The sequence below is a fragment of the Pleurodeles waltl genome, chromosome 1_2 (genome assembly GCF_031143425.1).
Source record: "Pleurodeles waltl isolate 20211129_DDA chromosome 1_2, aPleWal1.hap1.20221129, whole genome shotgun sequence".
Taxonomy (NCBI): domain Eukaryota; kingdom Metazoa; phylum Chordata; class Amphibia; order Caudata; family Salamandridae; genus Pleurodeles; species Pleurodeles waltl.
Genome location: NC_090437.1, coordinates 736590560 through 736605529, shown reverse-complemented (window position 1 = coordinate 736605529; position 14970 = coordinate 736590560).

Below are 14970 nucleotides of genomic sequence, written 5' to 3'. Positions count from 1 at the left end.
ATGGGGGTGGCACTACTTGTGGTGTAAGGACTCAATCCAGCAGAGACCAACAGCAGGGTCTAGGGCAGGTTCAACTGGTACTGGTCAGTTGCAGTGAAAGGCCTCTGGAAGCTTGTTGTATCACTGTTGAAGGTCAGCCAAATGACTCTTGGAGTCACATCTGTGGTCCTGGGTGTAAGGCAAGAAGGCCCAGTCTTCCTTGAGGTTTCAGACAAGAAGACAGTCCTTCTTTTGAGAGAGCTCTAGGAGTGTTTTGAAAAGAGGTCTGCGTGGTCCACTTTGGGTGGAGATCAAGCCATTGTCAACCACCTAAACCAATTGCTGGTCAGTTCCTCAACCCCCACTGCGTTTGGTGTCATCCTGATTAAAGAACAAAAGAGGGAGCTTCATCTGTCAGTGACAGGATGCAGACCCTTTGAAGCTCAGGAAGGGGCTGGGCACAGCACCCCAGTGCATCCTGTCAGGGAAGGAGTCCTCTTCCCTACTCCCAGGGCCTGTTGTCAACCCTCTGGGATCAATACACATCTCACCACAGGGGATCCCTCAAGGATCAGGTGATAGCTGGACAGTAGCAGAAAAGCCTTTTGGTTTTAGGCAGGAAAATGGCAACTTTTTTAAAGTGTAATTTCCAAAATAGTAATATAAAATCTGATTTGACAATTAGGTTGGATTTTGAGGTACTGTTAAAATGAGTCTTTGGACTATTTTCCTGGTTGCTGTCAAACTAAACTTTGTACTTAATAAAGCTATTAGTGTTAACCAGTGTTAACCTACGGAAGAGGTTACCTTGCAACAGTCAAAAACAACTTTGTAAGTTTTTTTCACTGTTAAGACAATTAAACTTTAAATGCACAGACTCTACTCTTTAAGTGTTATACACCATTCATTATGAGTACTTAGGACCTAACAAGGGTTTCTTATAAACCTTACGAAATGAAGATATAGGCCTGGCAAATGATTTGTTTTGCCAGGTTGAAATGTCAGTTTTAAAACTTCACAGGGGGATACAGGGGCAGGCCTGGAGACATGTTTTATGTGCTACTTTAGTGCATGTCTCAAGGAATGATGCCACCCTCCAGTAGCATTTAATTTACAGGCCCCAGGTACAGGAGAACCATATACTAGGAACATATAAGCAATGTTCCCTCTAAGTTTTTTCCTCTATGCACGACTACTAAGGTGCTCCGTCCTCTGCAGCTAAGGCGGCATGTACTAACGACATGAAACAACTTAAAATGCAAACATGTGCAGTGTTCAAGCTACCGAAATAGTTGCATAGTAAGGGTGCCATGGGCCCTAAAGAGAAAACAATGCCTTACTTGGTATCAGACACCCAGTACAGGGGTGCAGTGGGCTCTTTGCACTGAAAACATATGGATTCCACTGCATCGTAAGCCCTAATCATTCTACCTGTAATTCCCCTCTATTTGCTATCTCCATGCCCCTCTTATCTCCCCCTCACGCCTTTTGTTATTCTTTTCCACTTCCACTCGATCTCCTCGCTTGTCCTTATCTCCTTCCTACATTTTTTTTTGTTCTCCCATTGCTCCTCCTTACACTCCCTACTTTTCTCTGCTCTACTTGTCCCTTATTCTGTCTCCTGTCTTAAGTCTACGTCCTACCCTTCTCTCTTCCACAAGGTTCATCTAATCTCCCTCTTTTCTCTCATTCCACCCTAACTCTATCAAATCTATATCTTGACTATGTGCCTTTCACACATCTGATTCCTCTCATTGTCTCTGATATCCTTGTTTGTCACCTCTTGGTCTACCTATCCTCTTTTGGCTGTTTCGTTTTCATTTTTTCCCTCCTTTCACCTCTCCTTTCTATAGTTAACTCTCCTTGCTTTTTTAACTCTCAATTTCTTGCTTATTTATGGCTTCCTTTAGCTAGCTCACTTTCATAGCTCATCCTCTCCATACATGCCTTCTTTTCTCTCTCGAACCTCAAATCTTCCCTCTCACTCACACTCCCAAATCTTTTTTCTCTCCATATTTCTATTATTTCTAGCCTATGTACCTTTGTCCTAGCCTTTCTAGTACATTTTCTTTCTTTCAAATACTGATTCTTAATTATTCTCTCCCATCTTTCTTTTCAATCTGTATTTCCTATCTCATTGTTCATTTCTAAGGCTGTCTTTCCACTTCCTTTATTCTCTCTGCTTCATATCACAGTCTCATCCCTCCATTCTTTCCCTTTTTAATATCTCACCTCTACAGCTACCCTCCTCCTTCCAAACTCATTGTGTATACCTCTATTTCATTCCACCCTTCTGTGTTTCTTAATTTCTGCTGCCTTTTCACCTCATCCACCTTCTTCCACACTGTCTCCTTGTCCTCTTTTCTACCTCATGGCAAGCTCCTGTACAAACCCATTGACTGAATGTTTGGCCCTTGCTCCACTATTGCCTCTGTTCTGACTTTTATCAGTGCCTGCCTGGGACCAGGTTCATGCTGTGGCAATGACCACACAAAGCTAATCCCATAAACACATAATGACCACACAAAACCAAACCAAGGAAGACTTCAAAATAATTCTCAGCAAAATCAGGGCAAAACTGGTCTTGGGTTGTTTGCGTTCTGGTTCAGGGGGACCTGACCTGGAAGTTCCCAGGAAGTACAGCTTGGCTGTTCCTATTGCAGTAGGGCCAACACTGATTTGCAAATGTCTAGGTCCAAACTGAGCTGGCACGATGGACAAAAGAGCAATGCTTTGGAATGCATCCATGGGTGATTGCCAGTGGTTAGGCCTATTGCAAACATTGCTCCAATCACCTTTTGTGTTTTGTATGTAACAAACTAAGAGGCCAAGGGTATGCCCAGATGTGGGCCCCTTGCTCACCATGCCACTGGATCCAAGTTACACCCAACTGAAGAGCCTCAGTCAGGGCAAAACCTGACTTAGGTTGCTTATGTTCTGGGTCATAGAAGACCTGGCCTGACAGTTCAGACTGCACTGTTCCTGGACTGTTCCTATTGAAGCAAAGTGAAGACCAATTTGCATATGGCTGATCCAAACTGAGGCGGATTGGTGGTAAAAAAAAATGGGTTGGAATGCTACTTGGAGTTATTGCCAATGGTTAGACTTATTGCAAGCATCCCTCTCACCACCCTTTGTGTCTCTGATGTCACATAAACTGCAGCCACTGCAGAAAAGAGAGTACCTGCCTCACATCTGGGCTTTAGTGCCTTTACTCTGGCTGTTCTAAAACTAGCCACACCCCTAACTAAAATCTCATGTTACCATCACAGATGGTGCTTGCTATCTCCTCTGTCCTACCTGTCTAACCTTCTCTAGAATTCTCACAAGGTAATGGGCAGGGGTCCTTTGCCAAACTAAGTGCCACTACCCTTCCTACCACTAAGGGGCCCACATCTACACCTCACCTCTTGTGATGGCTATAGAACAGGAACACTGATGTGGTTGCTTGGTACTCTTGTATTTATATAGTGCTTAATACTCTGGACAAAGCTTTGATGTATTCTGATTTCCCTTGTGATTCTCAGCACCTCTACAGACTGCATAGTTGATAAGATCTTGCATGTAGTGTGGCCTTAATGGGAGGCGTTGGGTGAAGGGCATGAAGTTCAAAGACATGATTGAAACATGCTTCTTTTAACATCACTGCATATAAATATGAGATGCTACATAGAGTTACAAGTGACCTACTATTTTGATGAAAACATTAATGTGCAATTAAGTGGATTCCCACAGCTACATTTGTATTCACCTGTGAAATTGTAGGTGTTTGTAAATTGTATGGCTTAGACCTTTTTGGGGACCATAACTAAATGATAGTAGTTGGAGGATGTTTAGACATTCTTTACAATCTGGAACATGTCTACAAATATTTGGCATGCACAATGCCAAGCGCAAACCATTTTTCTTTCATGCGTCAGGGGACATTTGTCTTTGACATTATTATTGCTTCCAGATTTTACACAACATAGCAACATTTGCTCTGCACTTGTCATTCAGTAACCTTACATTCACTTACAGTATGGACACAGATCGTCTTCATAATATTAACCTGTTTAGATTTATCAAGATTTATGAACACTTTGTGCTGAGTTTGTATCACAAATGTGACACAAACCCAGCACACAGTGTTGTGGTGGGATTTACTTTCCAATGGCAAATCATGATTTGTGTGGGAAAGTTGACCATGGCAACACATACTAGCACTATGCCCTACAATGCATTACTTTGCATAAAGGGAGTGTACCACTGGTGGTATTTGGTAATTCTCATGCTTCCACCCATAGGTTTTGAGGCAAATCACTATCTTATACATTTATAGACATGGATTTAAGCCTAAAACTTATGTCTCCTGAAGGCAGGCAAACAGTGGAGCAACTTTGCAATTGTGTTGCACTGTACAGCACACATACAGTGGAAAAACATCCTGAAGGATATTTTTGTACCTGAAGGATCCCCTTTCAGTACTATGCTTGACAGAATGCTCACAACCTTGGACTAAGGTCAGGGTCACTGGAATTATAAGATTTTGCGGCTGTAGCCTTTTCCATCTGACTATGGATTTGCCACATGTACCACATAATCAGTCATCTGCTGTATAATCTGCAGATTCTAACCCAAAAATTGTTTCTGGCTTGAATGGATCAAATGTTCTTAAAACTGGGACAACCCGAATTGCTGTGAAGTGGAAGACCCTTCCCAAAGGTTGACTGGTCACCTTTCTGTTGCTACTTGTTTTATTTGGGTGTTAAATTGGTACTAATAGACAGCCAATGTTAGCATATGTGAAAATGACAAAATAATAAATACTTTCACAAAATCTGTTTCATTATGCCACATTACTTGGCTTTTCCCGCTGCATAATTCAACCCTGACACATAACTTGTTGCATAATTCCAGTGGCCCTGACTGTGGTGCAATGTACAGGTGGTTGTAGCGTCTTCTCTGGCCTGACACCCACCATTGACAAGGCCACACACGGAGATGTAATCACACTTCTTTATTCCTCTGCATGTACCTGTGAACTCCAACATTTTAAAGCAAGCATTCATATATTCTATTCAAGCGATTAAGTTGTACACTGATACAGAGTCCCTGGGGATCCTGAAAGGTTAATTTCTAAATCATGCAAGACACTACATCTTCCCTTCTGTTAAATGAAAAATTGCAAATTATTTTTAGAAAATCATTAAACAGTACTAATATCTACATATACAGAAACATCTACAGCTATATCTCTTCAATTTATATTCTTGGTGCTTTGATGGTTGACCCGATCTTGTTACTGAAAGCTGTAAGCAGTTGTCTTCAATATCGGAAATTGCCATGGATTGTAAGGGATCAGCAACAGTCATTGACTTTTCACAATTAGTCTTTATTTCACCATCTCGAGTTAAAGACTGATGAATCACAGGCCTGAAGTGAGAAGAGTATCTGGTAAGGGACATCCCAGGTTGTTGGGCAGTCACTATGTGTCCTTTGGTAGACATTACTTGCAAAGGTTCAGCATTGTAAGGAGCTTCAGGTTTTCTTTTCCTCAGTTGTCGAGTGATCGCCAAATCTTCCTTTTTTTAATGAGAGGTCTCTTGCATGTCGCTTCTCATCTGCTTAAATTTAAATTTTCTGTTTTTGAACCACATCTCTTATACGAATTAGGTTTTAATTACTATTTCTTTCTCTGGTCCAATGGTTTATCTTGGTTGCCATTGCTCTCCTGAACATCAAAGTCACAGAACTTTCACCTGTGGTGTAGTGGGGTGTTGACCGATAAGCTCCCAAAGAAGAGTTCAGCTTTGTTCTTAGACATCTTCTTAAGAGCTGCACACTGCACTGCTTTCTTTAGCATACTCATAAAACGCTCAACCAGCCCATTGGTCTGTCGCCATAAAGGTGTGATTTTTTTATGCTTTATACTTAGATGCTTTAAGTTCTTTCGTGTTAAAGGGTGGACCATTGTCAGACTTCACAATGCCTGGCAAACCCCATATTGCAAATATGCCATCAAGTTTTCTGATTGCTCACTCATGTGCCGTGCATGAGAGAGTGAATATTCAACTATTATCATCATTAAATGTTGTCCATTGTCAAGCGGACCAAAGAAGCTGATGGCTATTCTTTCCCAGGTATGTTTGAGTAGTTCTGACATGTTTAACGTACGTTGAGTAACTTTGGTTGACAGGCAATTGCGTATGTGACAGGCCTTGAGTGCCTTTTCAACTCTTTAATCTTATTATAGACAATACCACCATGTCCTTCATGAGCCGCTGCTATCACCTTTTATTGTAGACTCTCTAGATTCAGGATCCTTGACTCTCGTAAAATAACTCCTTCCTGCGTTATGGAAAATTTATCTTTGACATTCTTGTACTTCTCATATACACCAATATTACTGGGAGTTTGAACGTGTTTGTTCCACAACTGATGTGTAATTATGACTTTTAACTTGAGCAGTCCACTATCATGACTCGTAGCAGAGACAACCTGGGCTAACGTTACAGCAGCTGGTGTACTTGACATGACAATGAAATTGATGAAAGCCTCAGCCGTTTTGGATGGAGTGCCATGACCTTGAATAGGCACTCTCGAAAAGTATTCAGCAGAATTTTTATCTTTTCCTGGTTGATGCACAATTGTATAATTGTACTTTTGCACTTGTAAATAGTCCCCATTGTTCAATTTGAGGAGGCATCTTGGCTTTTGGATTGCAGAAGATGGTCAGCAAGGCTTGATGATTAGTCACCAGCATTAAATGTTTTCCATAAAGAAATACATGGAAATGTTCTCAACCTTATACTATGGCCAAACGTTCCTTTTCAGGTTGTGAGTAAGCAGGTTTTGTTTGAGATAAGCTTCTACTATGATAGGTCACAATATATTGTCTTTCATTTGGGTGCCCATTATACTGTGCAAGTATAGTGCCTAACCCAATGGGGCTAGAGTCAACTACAACCTCAGTATGGAGCTTTGGATTGAAGTATGCCATCTCTGTATAATTTTCTATGAAATGATTGATTCTCTTGAAACTCTTTTCACATTCTTGTGGCTATTTAAAGGAAACATTTTTCTTGGTTAGCTCTTGTAAGTAATTGATGTATTGTGAACAGCAGCTGGCCATTCCAAGAAAAGAATGTATCCTTGAAACATCTTGCGGGGTTCTGCTTTTGTAATAGCTTGTATTTTTGCAGGATCAGGCATCATGCCCCTATCATTTTTGTTTTATTGAACTCACACTTGTCTACATTTAGAGTCAAACCTGCATCCTTGAGTAGTTAACATACTTGGGTGAGGGCTCTATTGTGCTCCTTCTGTGTAGATCCAAAAACCAATATGTAATCACTATAGTTAAATACATTCACAAAAGGTTGTATGATGAGTCGTATGACATCTAGGAAAAGTTCTAAAGCCAATGACACACCAAAATTAAGGCCCATATTTAACAGAAAATGATGGAGCGCAAGGCTGTGCCAAAATTGGCAGTGCCGCCCTGTGTCATTTTCACGACGCAGGGATGCACCACATTTAATTGCATACAGCGCACCCCTGTGTTGTCCCTTGTGCTGGTGCTAAATTTGCAGCCAAGCGCCAATGCAGCTACTGGTGTGCCATGGTGCAAGGAGGGATGGTTGAGGAGAAGATTGTTTTTGTGCAGGAAGAGATACCTTCCTACACAAAAACAATTGTCCACAGCAGCACCCCTGGAGCGTCATGAAAAGTGATGCTCCGTGGCAGTCGGGGCTCTTAAATATGCCCCTAAGTCTTCTGTATCTAAACAAACCAACCGGTGTAGCAAAGGTTGTGATGTATCTGTAGTTTACTTCTAGTTGTAACTGATGATAATCCTTTATTCAAATCAAATTGAGAGACGATTTTAGCACAATTCAATTGCGTGATCATGTTAGCCCTGTGTTGCCCTGGATGTCACTCTCTTTAATTGCTTGTTGGCTTGGTACACATCAACACCTATGTGCACAGCTCCTTCATGGTCCTTTTAAGACACCTCTGCTATGGGAGAAACCCATGGCACTGGAACAGTGAAACGTTCAATAATGTCATGCATAAGTAATGATTCAGGTTCTTTTTCAACAGCTTGTTGTAAATGAGAAGCAACTTGTCTCTGTCCCTCTGCAACAGGATGAACATCCTCATTAATCTGCAGTTTTACTTTCTTAGTCATTAACTTCTTTAAACTATGAAACAATGAGGGGAATTGACTTACTATTTTGTGATGAGCACTCATGTTGTAATTCACTGAAATCAATCCAATGCCAGCAGCAGTGTTGAAATTAAGCAAGCAGGCACTTGCCACTGTACCCAGAAGTGCATTGATTGATGTTTGTACTTTGTTTTCTTATGTCTCATTGAAGCCATAAATGAAGCTCTATTTTTCATGGGTATCAATGCAGCCCAAATGTTAACTTTGGTCTTTGGCGGCATGAGCCAGGGTAATGGAGACAGTTCATTGGACTTTTCAACAGACATTATATTTACTGAAGGCCACTATTGATAATAAAAGGTATTTAACATCCATTTATTTTCAGTGTAATCTTTGAACAGTGTTTGTATGATTTTGTTATTTTGACATGTCGACTTTTCTTTGACTGACTTTTCTCCTCACAAGCAAACAATCTTAGATGTGCACGTTGTTCTGAGGTAAACATTGACATGGCACAATCACTATCTAACTTATTATTGAGGCTTAGATGATGATCAACTTCATTTAGTATCTATTTGCTTCAACTGATGGAGTCGCTTAGCCTTGTGGGCATGTGTCGAACGTTGCTTCTGGAACGTTCTGGTGGCCATTTTGTCTTTGTGCCGTGACACACTTACTTTTTCCTTTGTTCTGCGCATTGTCTCAAAATGGTTCTCTTTAAGACAGCATTTCCATAATTGACTAATGGCATGACCTTTTCCTTCGTTTGGAAATGCAAATCCACATTGAAACTCAGCTTATTTTTACATGTAGACATCACTTTGTGTCCTTCAATCTTTTGTTTCAAATACTTTTTACACTCACGACTAATTCACTCTGGGGGTCTCCGGCCTCCATGTTGCTGGCTTGTCTTTCAGCATGTTCCTCAGCTCTGGCAGCCATCAATACTCACTCCAGACTAAGAGTTTCAGCATTCGTTATCTGAATGAATTGGACAAGCATCCAACAATCACTCTAAGCCTCATGACTTCTTCATCATTAAATTTATTGAAGTTACAGTGTTTGATGAGTGTAGTGAGTCTTTCCACATATTCATTGATTGTTTTGCCAACTCTTTGAAGTTCTTGACTAAAAACATATTGTTCATAATCTGCATTTGATAATGGATTGAATTTGAGATTTAAAGCATTCTTAATCTGACGGTATGTAACTTCCTCATCAGTTCTTCTCATTTTCATTATGACTTCTTTCACACCAGCAAGATTTTTGAGATCTTTGATGTATCAGTGAAATCTTCAAATGTCTCCGCCCAGGCAGTCCATCTATCATCTATGTGTTGCTTTTTGGCAGTTGTGAATGGTAGTGGTGGTTATAGGAAGGCGGCAGCATTGTAACTGTTCATGGAGGTGGCTGACATTGAGGGTGGAGCTCTGCCAAATGCTGTTGATTATCCCTGGGAATCTGCATCATCACTGAGGCCTGATGTTGTTTTTGGGTCATCCAGGACAGCCCTGGAGTTTTGACCTTCTTCTTGGTTTCCACCAGAGCTCAGTCACTCATGGAGACCTCTGGAGTAATTTTGAGCCACCACTGAGCAGCTTTGATGATGTGCCACTTCAGGTATTGAACAGTTCAGTAAACACAACCCTAGCGCTTCTTCTTGGGTCTTCCCCCCAGTGCTGAGGTCATAATGCTCCACTTATCAAGACTCAGATAAGAGTATGAGCAGTATGCTTGCATTTTGCTTGTTCTGTTAGCCAGCGCTATTTTACGTAATGATATGTATATCTTTATTTTGTGTGGCAGCCGGTACCTTTGTGTAGGATCTTGGTCATAGTTTTTTGACCAACGATGCATAGACTTTTCCATGAAGCTCTCTTTCTTTTCACATACTTCATATCGGCTGGAGTTGCGCTTTGACTCTGCATATGCCAACCGTCAACTCAGCACTTCGATGAAGGCACACGTGTCATGGACAAGCTGTTCGCTTAGACCTAGTCAAACTCTCTAGGGGAGCACTTTCTTCTTCCAGGTTACTTATCCCCTATCTCGTCACTAGTTGTAATGTCTTCCCCATCCTGGTACCCACCAATGACTAAGCCACATACATAATCACTAGAATAGAATGTATGAACTCTTGCTTTAGAATGTTGCAGTTCACAGGTACACTCATAGGAATAGAAACATGTGATTTACAGCTTCAGGTTGTACCTTAGACCTGTTTCATCCTGGTCTCCCTAGGCAGGATTAAAAAACTTCTGGGCATGATTGAGTTGCGTTGGTCCCTTGAAGACTGTGTGACTACAGGGAGATGCTTCCGCTTCCACCCCAGTTTCAGAGTGAACTTAGATTACCACGGAAATCCCTGAGTAGGTTTACAATAAATGATAAGTAAGGCCACTGCTTCAAATTCTGCCATCATTTACCGAACATTGTTTTCTGAATGACGTGTGGTGGGCTTGCTCCATGGGATCCTAGTCCTGAAGAAGGCCAGAAAACCCATAGGAGTGAAAAGTAGGCCAAAACATGTTGACAGCAGGTAGATCATGGGACACTAATCTCCCAAATTCATCATAGGAGATATGTTTTAATCCTGTCTAGAGGGCTCAGAATTTAACAGGAGTAAAGGACACCCTAAAGGTCATTTTAAATGTGTAGTCTGCACAGTGGATCCATTTGAATGTTTGTTTGTCTTCCCAAAGTACTCCAAAGAAATCTGTTTGCTCCACCCCCAGTGTTGGTCTGTGCAGGGGTGTTGTAGTACACCCAGTAATGAAGGATGGCACTATTAGTGGGTAAAGACAATTTTAAAACCTTTTTTGGTTTCCCACAGAGCTTGAAATCCCAAGAAGGTTGCCTCTGCTCCCTTTTTTGTGTGCTAAATTACTTGTGAAGGAGGACAGAAGGGGAGAAGATAGAAGAGGAATGGTACCTCTCACCCCTTGTTTCTTGTGTTTGAAGATTAAAAATGTGTCAGCTGTATTGCCCGTTCAATAAGACTTTGATTGAACTTGCAACAGAACATAAAATGGCCTAAAGATTCAATCACAAGCCTTTGTTTCAGTCCCTTGGCTACATTATATTGCTGGTTCTGAACGCAAATGGACGTATTGTATACATGATTAAGCCTACCATGGATTCTCTTTTTGTTGGACAAATATGAACTTTGAATAAAACATGAAAACAATACTTTCTGTGAATAGTCTTCGGGTTTCCAATATCACAATCTTTGGACCATACACTTTGGTGTAATCCAGTTGGTATAATCTGTTGAGTGTGGTCACTTACCACAATCTCTATGTACCCTATGGATAGCAAGGGTGTAGCCTGATCCACTCACATCTTTGAAAATATTATATATATTTATTTCCTGTCCTTATTTGCATTGCCTTATATGTGTCTGGATGTGTGGTTAAATTTGACCACTGCTCTCAATGGTATTAGTTACAGGTTAAAGACACTGTTATTATAGAAGAGATGGTATAGGATTAAGGCAACAATATCCTGCTTTTAGTAGGTTGCTATTATTGCATTTAATTGCACTGGTGTATTTTTAAAAGAGTTTCAGACCTGTGATGAATTCACCATATGAATACATTTAATAATATGAAAAAAATGAAATTATCATTCTGAGAGGAAATGCCTAAGATACATGCACCATACAATATCTGCTTTTGCAAAGTAAGGCCCTCTGGAGAATTTACATTTTTAGGAAATGGACTCAGTGGTTTTAGAGAGGAGGAAAAAAACAGAAACGGTTTGAATACCTTCTGGAATGTTCTGTTTTGTTTACCTAGTGTAATTGTTAAGGGCATAAATTATCTGTCTTCCGCTCCCACCTTTTAGAGCCAATCTATTGCTTTCCATCTTAATTGGTGGTAAGGCCCTAAATCATTTGACTGATGATAATTTAGAACATTTCGATTTTCAGCTCTTGATTCTCATTCAATCTTTCACAGGCATGATTTCTTACCACTTCCTTCCTTCTTGTCACTTCTGATTTCCTCACAACCTCCTTTACCCTTCTCCCTTCTTTACTCCTCTCTTCTTCCCATTCCCTCTTCTATTCAGGTTTTCCTTCATCTATGGATGTCTAACAAAGGCTCATCCCACCTCACTCACTTAGTCACTCTTATCTTTCGCAATGCTCTGTATCTCAAGCCCTGCATTCTTATTCACACCTTCCGGAATCAAATTAGCCGTCACCTGGATCTTTCTGCTATCAACTCTCCCACATCTCTTTGCTATCCTTCTCGTCCACACCCCTTTTAACATTTCTTTTCCATTTTCTTCCATTCTAGAACTGACTCTTTTAGCTTTTTTTGTAACTCCACTACTTACTCTCCCAATTATATTTCTGAATTTGATACTGTTAATGTGCTTTCCTGCCAGCACTAAACTCCCTACTATGTTTACCAGAAAAAAGTCCCTTCCTCAGGGACTTCTCCTCCGTTAGGGCGGAGGAGTGTTGCCCCCAGACAGCAGTGGCAGCTGCTAAACCTTTACCAGAAAACAATAATAAACTGAATTTATTATTGTTTTCTGGTAATGGGGCGGGCCACAGGGGTGACGAGCAGCAAGGGGGAGTGCTCAGCACTCCCACTCACTGCACATGTAGGCTTGGCCGGCCGTCTCATGACGTCCAAACACATATGCGCAGTAGGTTCTCTCCAGCCAAGCAACACAGTTGCCAGGCTGGAGAGAGCTTGCACAGGCTCTCAGTCTGCTTGGGAGTGCTCTAGCTGGGTGCTCCCAGCCAATCCTGACGCTGCTCTGAGCAGTGTCAGGATTGGCCGCAGGGCAGGCTGAGAGCCTGTCCCTGCCTGCAGCGACAGAGGAGAGGAGAGGTGGCGAGGTAATGTAAGTATTTTTTTAAGTTAAATTAATGTTTATTCTACCTTTCCCCCCATGCCGCCCCACCCCTTTCGCACCCCGCGAGCAGTTACTGCCCTTCCTTCAGGATCGATGATATGCTCATAGGCTGCATAGAATCTACCTGAACAGTTACTGAGATCTTTCTCCTGAATCAAATCTCGAAAAGATGTTTTACCCTGCCCATTGGTCAGGAGATGAAGCTTGTTATTAGTTTGGGCAACTAATAAGTCTTGTTAGGCAGAGCTAGATTACCCTAAGTTTGACAAGACAAGCGTAAACCACTCACTCTGAGTTCCTATTACTGACTTACATAATTATCATAATTCTGAACTACTGGACTTAGATCGCTGCTCTGGACACTCCCATCTTTCCTATGTTAATTACATAATGTCAGGATATACGTTATTTGCTTAGAATTGTCTTCATGGCATGATTAGCTCCTCTACCATTGGATATTTTGCACATAAAGAAGACTGTATATTTAATACAATGAATACATTTTCCTCCACACGTTTTTGTTTTAATGCTGATCTGCATTCGAATGGTCTCTCACCGTTTTATACTGACACCAACTGCAAATAGTTCCCAAAAAAACCTTGGACCCTGATGCCAACATAACGATACCTTGCCTTTGCAACAAGGGCATACTTGTCCTCATTGAATGTTACCACTCCCAGAATCTTTCAAACCTATTTAGTCCTTTGAGGGCTACATTGCTGACATATGCATGGCTGCTTAGTCAGGTGCTTGAGGTCTCAGGGGGGCAAGCCCCCAATGTTTAATTTGGTTTTCCCCATTTTAAATGTACCTGCTTCTTTAGTATTAAAGATCACTTATTGAACTGCAAATAACAGTGGGTAGTATTTGCACTGAATGTTCTCCTTTTAGTCACTTGATGACTGGTTGCACAAAATTAACAGCCTTCTCTCAGTAGTTAGACCAAGTGGACACCTTTGCAGGTCCCAGGTCCAGCTCTTCCGGTGCTTCTGCTTCACTCTTGCTCCTCTCCTATCCTTGCTTTTTCCCTCATTATTTGACTGCCTTCTCCTTGCTTTTTCCTCTTTCTCACTGCTTTCTTCTTGCTTTTCCCCTGTATTTTGTGTGCTTTCTCCTTCTTTTTCACTAGTTTTAATTTTTTTCTTCTTGATTTTCCCCTCAGTGCCGCTCCTGCATGGCACCCGTTTCCCGCCTCCTACCTCTTAGCCCCACCAATCACATCCCAGTGCCCCTCCCTCCTACTAGGACCTACCTGATGGAGGTCGCTGTGTGACCCAGTTAAGCAGGTCACATGCCCAGTTCTTCCTGTGCTGCTGCATTAGTCTTGCTCCTGTCTTCCTTTTCCTCAGATGTCTTTTTAGTGCCTTCTCCTTGCTTTTCTCCTCATTGTCACTGGTTTCTCCTTGCTTTTTCTCCTTTTTTTGTGTGTCTTCTCCTTGCTTTTCTCTAATTTTCACTGCAGTCTCCTTTCTTGTTCACCTATTTTTGTGTGCTGTTTCTATTCTTTTCCCTCTTTTTCCACTGCTTTCTCCTTGCTTTTTCCACCTTTTCTGTGTAGCCTCTCTAGGAAAGTAGTCTCTTTCTAGCATGGCTACCCACACTTTTGGCCTGTTTGTGAGTGTGTGTCAGTGTGTTTTTATTGTGTCACTGGGATCCTGCTAGCCAGGACCCCAGTGCTCATAGATAAAAACCTATATGTCAGTGTGTTTTGCCTGACTCACTGGGATCCTGCTAGCCAGGACCCAGTGTTTATAGTTTGTGGCCTAATGTGTATGCCTGTGTAGTGCCTAACCGTGTCACTGAGGCTATGCTAATCAGAACCTTAGTGCTTATGCTCTCTCTGCTTTTAAATTTGTCACTGTAGGCCAGTGACTTAATTTACCAATTTCAATTGGCATACTGGACCCCCCTTATAAGTCCCTAGTATAGGGTACCTAGGTACCCAGGGCATTGGGGTTCCAGGAGAT